This window comes from Triticum urartu, chromosome 4 (genome assembly GCF_003073215.2).
Source record: "Triticum urartu cultivar G1812 chromosome 4, Tu2.1, whole genome shotgun sequence".
In the NCBI taxonomy this organism is placed as follows: Eukaryota; Viridiplantae; Streptophyta; class Magnoliopsida; order Poales; family Poaceae; genus Triticum; species Triticum urartu.
This window is the reverse complement of record NC_053025.1, coordinates 370,144,172-370,153,495: the sequence shown is the minus strand read 5'-3', so window position 1 is coordinate 370,153,495 and position 9,324 is coordinate 370,144,172.

The following is a 9,324-nucleotide window of genomic DNA, read 5'->3' as shown; positions in this document are numbered from 1 at the left end:
GTCTTCGGAGTCGCGAAGTGCTCGCCGGAGTCGCTGGACCCTCCGAGGCCTGAGCAGCCACCAAGGGAGCGGTCGGCGGGCCCAGTCCTCGCCGTAGCAAGGTCCCGACCACCTCTCCCGGGGCAGCACTCCAGCCGGCGCCCGTTCGCATCGAAGACCTTGAAGAAAATCACCGAAGCACCGCCGTACTCCAATTGGATCGTGAAGGTGCCTCTTGTCCTGCAAACCCGGGCGATTTCGCTCCAGTCTCGAGTCATGAAGACCTCGCCCGGGGCAACGACCACGACCTCTGCCTCGGTCGCGAGGGTGCTGCAGCCGGCGTGCTACACCCAAAGCTCTAGGAGTTCTCCCTGCGGGATGATGGAGGCGAAGAAGGGAGGAAGGCGAATCCAAGACTAAGGAGGCATGGCGGCGTGGAGCATGAACTCTCGGGAGGAGCCCTCGGTGTGGACCCCAGGGGGGACGACCCACACCTTCGTGACCCATCGGCGCCGACGGCGGCGCCGCCCGTGGCGATCGGCATCGACTCCTTCAGAGCCCTCGATGTGGGCGTACAAGGGAAGCAGGAACCCCGGCGGTGGCCGCTCGCACCAGGGCCTCGACACCACCTGATGGGCCCGCTCGTCCCGGCCGCGGAGGGCGAGCCGTTTCTTCGGCGGGAGCGGGTCTGGTTCCTCTCGGGGAGCCTTTCCCTTCTCTGCCGCCGAGAACCGGCGGATCGGAGCCATCGCAGCAGGACGGAGCAAGGACCGGGAAGAAGGAGAAGCAAGAAGGGATGGACTGGAAGGGCGCACGCCGTTCCGTACTTATGGCCGGCGAAGGCCAACCGCCGACCTCCACGATCGCAGGTAATCATGACCCACTTTGCATGCAGGGACTTGTCCAATCCGTGCAGTTGCCGAGGCACCGTGGGGAAGTGGAGACGCCCACGTCCAATCAACCGCCACGCGACGCCCAAGGCCGCACGCTGTTAGAGCCCGCGGCGCTTCGCTCTTGCCCTTTCGCCTCCCTGCACGGCCAAGTCCGGGCGCGCCTTGGGCCCGGGGGCTACTGTCGGCATTCTGGGAACGGGGGTCCCCAGACTTGCCTGCCTGCGGCCTGCGGCATGGCTCAAAAGGGGGCCCAGCGCGGCCCATCTTCACCAACACAAACCCAAGACCCTCGCGAGGGGCCAAGCCTCGCGGGGCGGATGACACGGAGCTTCCTCAGGCATGGCCTCATCAGGCTGGCTCGCAAGGAGGCGGAGAGATCAAGGTGGGGTACCTCACGAGGTGCCCGTGACGCAAGCCATGACGACCAAAGGCGCCAGGAGGGCGCCAGCCGCGCAGTGTCCTCCTTTCCTCTTTGGTGCAAAGGGAGCAAGCGCAGGCGAGAGCATCAAGCAAAGGCACCCGTTTCGGTGCAACGAGACCAAGACCAGTCCAACGGTAGGGAGGAAGTCATTGTGGAGCCCAAGCCAGCGTCACCACCAGAGCCTTTGGCAGGAGAGGACCAACTTTAGTCAGGATAAGTGTACCAGATGTTCCCCTCAAAATGGCCAATTGTTGGCGCCCTTCCCGCTCAATATTTGGGAAGAGGCCCAGGGCCTTTGCCTATAAATAGGACTAGCCACCCCCGGGTAGGGGGGCAATAACGAAGGGAGAATCTAGAAGCCAAGAGAGAAACTAGCTAGGATCGGATCGAGTAGCATCACAGAGAGAGAGAGAGAAGGGCGACTGAACTCCTCCTAGCAGTTCATCCCCCCAGCCAAGAACAGACCCTCGCGAGGCTGTTCTTCCTTGTATTGCTCATCATCATCAGCCCAAGAGGCAATCCACCACACCACACACTGGAGTAGGGTATTACACCACAACGGTGGCCCAAACCAGTATAAACCCTGTGTCTCTTGTGCTGTTCTTTCCATAGCTTAGATCTTAGCGAGGCGGAGGGGTGCAGGTAGGTAGAAGGCGAAATCTCCGCGCACACCCCAGTGTTCAAACCTCAAGGGTCTGCCGGAACCCGAAATCCGACATCGGCGGCCAACTTGAGGAGCTTCGCATTGTCATCCATGAGTTGCTCAACAAGGCCAGTCGCCTTGTCAACCGAGGCATCGTTGATCTTAAGCAGCTTCATCAAACCGTCGACCAGCTCCTGTTGTTTAGTGACGCCAGCGAGAATGTCGTCGTCGCCGGCAAAGGACATCAGGAACGCCGACTCGTTGTGATAGCCGACACCGCGAATGCGCTTGTGAGAGCCCTCACGTGGCCGTGAGAGCTCATTCGAGGGCTCCGCGGCGCGCCCGGACATCTCTCCTGCGGCTGCGGCTTCACGGCGGGACCTCTCTAGTGCTTTCGCGGCCTTGGTCTTTGCTGCCTGGTTATATGTCTACCCTAAACTCCTACCAGTCATGGCGGAACAACTTGACAAAGAAGACCAGTTTTGTGGGTGATGAGGAGAGGAACTATGAAGTAATTTTCGAGTGGGTAGTTTTTATAGCCCGGTGCTAAGTGTGAACACATATTAGTTTGAGAGGTGTGAATAGATTTGCAATTACTTATTGCGTTATAATCAGCAATGTGACGAGAAACAAGGTTAAAATTTATTGATGGCCGAAGGTTGACCACATGGTTGCTCACCGTTGAGGCGGCCGCGGCGCGCTCCGCTCTGGCGTCCCTGCACGCGCTTTGCTCGTCGTTGAGGCAAAGTTACAATTGCAACTGTTAATAATTCTTAATAATTGTCTTACATATTCAGGATAATTTAAAATGCCAAATGCGGCAAAGCCTAGAACACTCACGACCTACATATGCATACAATTATAATAAAATAGAAGCTAAAAGGCTGAGCTGGTGGCCTTCCGACGATGGTCTTCTCGGACTCCATGATCAGCATAGCACCCTTGTGTCCGTTCACTCCGAGTGTCCCGACTCGTCTCCGCCTACGGAGTTGCTGGCGCTGATGGGAGGCTCTTGGGGCTACTGGGCTTTTCCAGAAGAGCTTGACAATGTGCAGTTGCTTGCATGACAACTCCGTGGAACCGCTCCATTTCCATGTCTCTGGCCTGGTAGCAAATTTCGTCGATCACCTGCATCCTCAAGATATCACGTTGGCAATGTTCTACTTCATCGGGACATCACCTCCACCAAGGATGCGCTCGAGCCTCGCCACCACATCATCAGGATCGAGGTTGACACGGCCGCTGTGGGCAATGATGAAGCCGCAGGCTGCCTTTGCCTTGACTGAATCGCAGAGGTCCTGTGCCCATTCCTTGCGGGGCATCAGGCTCTTGATGAGCACTGGTGATGGCGGTTCTTCGGGTGGGTCGTCGATCATGCCGTCGAGTAGCTCTGGATCATTTGCACGGTGGATGGCAAACTGCTCATCACACCTCCTATACAATATGTCGATTGTGCTCCCAAGGACTGTGATGCCGATATTAATGACGATGGGCCATGCTGCCTGCACCGGCCGATGAAGCTCTTGCTCCCCTACCTGCTCCGGCTTGTTCTCCTCGCTGAAGATGTAACACAGGTAGGCGTCGATGTCGAAGCTTTGGTCGTTGCCTGGCATGCTTGGAATAACTAATGGTAGATGGGTGAGGACTAGATCATCGCAGTGTGTCGCGACGGTGCATTGCCGCCTGGGTTATATGCAGCAAGCCGTTAGATGGTGGCGGGAAACCGCTGACGGAATAGGTGTGGATTTTACAACTCACCCATGTGGAGCTCGGGAAGCATTCGCTGGAGCGCGGGAAGACTAAGTGGAGCACACACAAACCCGAATACCATAGCCGGTGCCACGTGTTATTTATCACACAAGTGTTACCATAAGGAAATGCATGTGTAACTTACTAATCATCGCACACAAGTACTCGCAGACGCATCGTGTGCGATACTCCTAGCCACCGCAAGCAACTAGTTAGCTTTTTTCAAAGTTTTTTGTACACACAGAATTGCCCACGAACTAATTGTATTAAATGTATGTGTTGTAAATTCTCATCGCAAATAGTTCATCCGAGTCGGCTGTTTGCCACGTATCACACATATCTTGTTAAGTTGAACCATTTCTGTTGCGTTCGCTAATCGAAAACAGTTCGTCCGAGTGAACCGTATGCCCTATATCACACACACGTTGCTGTGGCTAACCGTTTATGTTGCATTCCCTAATAGCAAACGGTTCATCGAAGCAAACTGTATGCCATATATAACACACACATTAATATGTCTGCCCGTTTCTATTATTCTGCCTCATCGCAAACAGTTCGAACGGGTTAACCGTGTGGCCTGAATCGCACACACAACTAAAATCTGAACCGTGTTTGATGAATCCTCCATCACAAACGATTTGCAGCTTTTTTGACGGTTTTCATACACCACCGTTTGCGATTACTGCATCGCACACAGTTTCTCGAAGGGTTTCTGATCGTAGTATCGTGTTAGCAGCATCCTGCAGTAGTGGTTCACCTGTTCCCCATCATTGCGTTGCATATTCATACGCGTTGGAGGAGCCATGCTGAAGAGGGTGACATCCTTTAGAATCATGGTAGGCAGGTAGACAAGCTGAATCAATGGATAGAAATTGCAACATATAGTCTTCACAATAAACATCCAAACAAGAATGAACTAATGAATTCCAAAGTTAACAATACACAACCATTAAGGTGTGAAGCCACTTAGATAAATGTTGATGAATGAAACAACAAGGTACGACTGGAACAAATAAGTGGTAATGATCACCCAATCACATACCAATTATTTGTGGGAAGAAATACTAGAGCTACTTGAGTTCCCACCTATAAACTACCAAAACTTTCTGGTTATGCAATCTGGTTTTGGGGATACAGGGAGGCACAATATATATATATATATATATATATCTCACAACTAACAAGCCCTACGCTCCAACTATATCCATACATCAACACATAACCAAGAAAACTCCGAAAATCATGTACCTCAACCTTCAAAAAGCATCTGTTATATGAGCTATGGCAATACTCCAAAACTCCCGCCCCAGTACTGGGTGGCGTCGAGGTTATCTCACCACTACCTGCATAAACAAGAGTTTCGATGTCGGTGAACTCAGGTATTCCAGAATTGCAACGATAAAATTATGACGACAACACCTCAGAGCTCAACTCCCCGGGACACGGACACAACCCCTAAATGTCAGGAGGCACCAAAAACAATGTTCTCATCACAAGAATATCGGAACGATCCCAGGATACCCGCATGATCCTAATTTTTTTAGTGAAATTGAGGAGAGGAAAGTCAAAACATCTACGTCAGGAAGCCTCACCAGAGTGACGAAGGGGCCTATGAGCAAAAAGAATCCTACTCTCCGATATATATAATCCTAAGACTCAAAACACTTTGTTCTAGACTCAACAACACCAGCGATTCTATCAAGCAGGGGGCTCCTAAGTCAGGGATGGCTCGGATTACGAACTTGTAACGCCCATGATGCGACTATGTCTCCCACGTGTCGAGGCACGACTTAGAGGCATAACCGCATTGTGGTTTTGTCGCAAGAAGGGTCATATTCACACAATCCCATGTAATGAACAAGAAAGGAATAAATAGAGTTGGCTTAGAATTGCCACGTCACACAATACTTAAACACAGCATACATCATCCAAAATACACACATAGTCCATCTACAGACAAATCCAAATGGAAAAAAAGATAACCCCAAATGCTAGATCCCCAATCGTCCCAACTGGGCTCTACTATTGATCATCAGTAAAAGACACATAGTAATGACCAAGGTCCTCGTCGAACTTCCACTTGAGTTTGGTTGCATCACCTACACTGGTATCATCGACACCTGCAACTGTTTTGGTAGTATCTGTGAGTCACGAGGACTCGGCAATCTCAAACCCGCGAGATCAAGACTACCTAAGCTTATGGGTAGGATAAGGTTATGAGGTGGAGCTGCAGCAAGCACTAAGCAAATATGGTGGCTAACATACGAGTAGAAGAGTAAGATGAGAAACTACGCAACGATCGTAAACTAGAAGTGATCCTGAACTACTTACGTTTAGCCATAACCCCACTGTGTTCACTTCCCGAACCTCATCGGAAAGAGACCATCACGTTTACGCACACGGTTCATCTCTTTTAATTAAGTCAAGTGTCAAGTTCTCTACAACCAGATATTAGCAAATTCACATTTGCCACATAACTGTGGGCATGGCTCTCGAAAGTTTATACCCTGCAGGGGTGTCCCAACTTAGCCCATCACAAGCTCTCATGATCAACAAAGGATATTCCTTCTCCCGGAACAACCCGATCAGACTCGGAGTCCCGGTTACAAGACATTTCGACAATGGTAAAACAAGTCCAGCAAGACCTCCCGATGCATCGACCTAGCCTGATAGGAGGTGCGCGGTCTTGTTCTCAGGGTACACTGGATGAGCGAAGCGTACATGTATATACCAAATACCCCAAGTTTCTAAGGGGAGGCTCCGCACGGTGCTCTGGTTTGGACCAACACTCATGTGGAGCACTGGCACGGGGGTTGATTAAGTCCACGGGGTCTGGAAAGTCCCTATGCAAGTTGTTATTTGTTATGGCAAATGGTAAAACCAAGGTTGGGCCTTGCTAGAGGAATTTTATTCAAATCGAACTGTCAAGGGGGTCCCATAACCCCCATCGCATAAGGAACACACAATCAAGGGACATAACATCGGTATGACGGAAACTAGGGCGGGAAGAGTGGAACAAAACACCGAGCAAAAGGCCAAGCCTTCCACCCTTTGCGAAGTATATATATGCATTAATTAAAATAAGAGATATTGTGATATCCCAACATATCCAACTTCCAACATGGAACATCCTGCAAGGCACCTGCAACTAGCAACGCTATAAGAGGGCTGAGCAAAAGCGGTAACTTAGCCAAACAACTGTTTACTAGGAAGGTGGGTTAGAGGCTTGACATGGCAATATGGAAGGCATGATAAACAAGTGGTAGGTAGCGCGACATAGCGGTAGAACGAACAACTAGCAAGCAAAGATAGAAGTGATATTAAGGGTAATGATCATCTTGCCTGCAAAGTTCTCAGAGTTGTTGAAAGCTTGCTCCTCGTTAGTGTACTCAACAGGTTCCTCGTTCATGAACTCGTCTCCCGGCTCTACCCAAAGAAAGAACACAAGCAATGGAACAACAATCAATCACGGTGCAATACACAAGCAACATGATGCCAGACATGGCATGGAATGCAAGATATGATGTGCAATGCATATGGGTACTCCAGAAGGGAAAGGATGATCAAGGCATTAACTTGGCAAACCAAGCATGCCGCTGGAAAGGTGGGGTGATTTCGGTTGAAATTGATATAAGGATCACCTGAAACGTTTGCACGGTTCTCAAATGACAAACAAAACAAGAACGATGCAAATCTACGCTTAACAACATCATAACACTTAGAATGCATCATGAAACTATGCTACATCACTCCAACATAGCAAAAAAGCACATGGGAGTTAAGTACACATGAATCTCTACAAATCATGAACACTTAGCTCCTGCTATAACTCACTAGAACAATTCTAAAATAGCATGGAAAAAATGCAAATGATATCAGCTTCATAGACTTGGAGAAAATACTAAACATGCCAAAACAGCATCAGGTAACAATGTTTAGGGCTAGCAAACAACATGCTACAGGAACATATCATGTCAAACAAAGGAATGCTAGTACTAAAGGCATAGAACTAAACTCCCTTACTGAACTTTATCCAAAGATGCATGGGAAATATGGTAGCACCCATGCAAACATGGCAAGTTATATGATCAGTTTTAGACTTAGAAGAAAAATATGACATGGCAAAAACAGATTCATGATAGCAACTTTGCAAGTTCATGCCACTCATAACAAAGCCTTACATGGCATAGCAATGTAAAAAACGGTAATTAGACATATTCATGAAGCTAATAATGGCAAGATCAAGTTTATAGGGTACATGTATCACTAGCAAAACACATGGCAAAACTGAATCTCATGTTAACAATCTGCCAAGAACAATATTTAGCAAAAGTAGAGCATGGTAATGATAAGCTAGAGTACTTCATAATTGCAACCAGAGGCATGAATGGATAGATCAATACCACATCTTCACAACACTCTTACTGAACTACCTAAAAATGTACACGGATCTACTAGTAGCAACAAGTTTACATATCATCAAAATGTAACAGGAAAAGGACTTAGCAAAATCACTAAGTGTCTGAAAACAACAACATCACATAGCCTACTTTGCATGCTTGTGCTACTCACCACAGAGCTGACAAAAATACAATACGTAAACATCATGCTCATAGGATGCACACACAAAATGCAATGAAAATGACAAATCAGCAAGTTCTGTTGAATTCCAGCAGACAACATCATATAGAACTTTTGCAATGAGGATTAAGGCATCAATATGGACAGTAACATGCATGCAAATGACACTAACATGATGAGCATCATGAGACGAACAATTTTACATATCATATGCACAAATCGGAGCCACGAGCATGGAGATATGGCATGACGAAGTGGGGCACAAAATGTTAGGCATTCGGGACATGGAAGAAATTTATACTGCAAGATCTAGGGTTTTCACGCGAACTGAGGCCGGATCGGATCTCGCCGGAGTTGGAGGCGACGGTGGCCGGAGACGTGGGGAGGAGGTCGCTGGAGTTCATGGGGCCGGAGCTCGGCGACGGGGAGGTGGCCGGACCAGGGCGGCGCCTGCGGAGAGGAGCGGCAGTGTCCGGGCGGCGCGCGGGGCGCGGTGCCGGCGATGTCGCAGCGGGATTCTGCCGCGGCGGGCGGCGAGCACCCACGACGGGAGGCGGCGGCGCACGGGGGGCTTCTGCGGGCGGCGGCGGGCGAGCGCGCGGGCCGGGGAGGGCCCGCGCCGGGCCTCGACGGGCCGCGGTGGCTAGCACGGTGGAGGAGGCTGGCGGGGCCATGTGGCGCGCGGTGACTGGTGGGAAGCGGCGACGCGTATGTGTCCAGTGCGGTCCGTACGCGAGGAGGAGGCGATGGCTAGGGTTTTTCCTATGATTTTTGGAGGGAGATGTATATTTATAGGTAGGGGGAGCTAGGATAGTCCAAATGAGGTGCGGTTTTCGCCCACACGATCATGATCCAATGACGGAGAGCATGGAGGGGGTTTAGATGGGCTAGTGGGATGTTTTGAAGGGGTGTTGGGCTGCAACAAGAGAGGGGCTTTTGCGGTTACCCGATTAATCGTTGGGGCATCAAACGACCTCCAAATGGAACGAAATTTGACAGGCGGCCTACCGGTGATGTACCAAGGCCACACGACAAATCTTGACCCATTCCGAGAATGT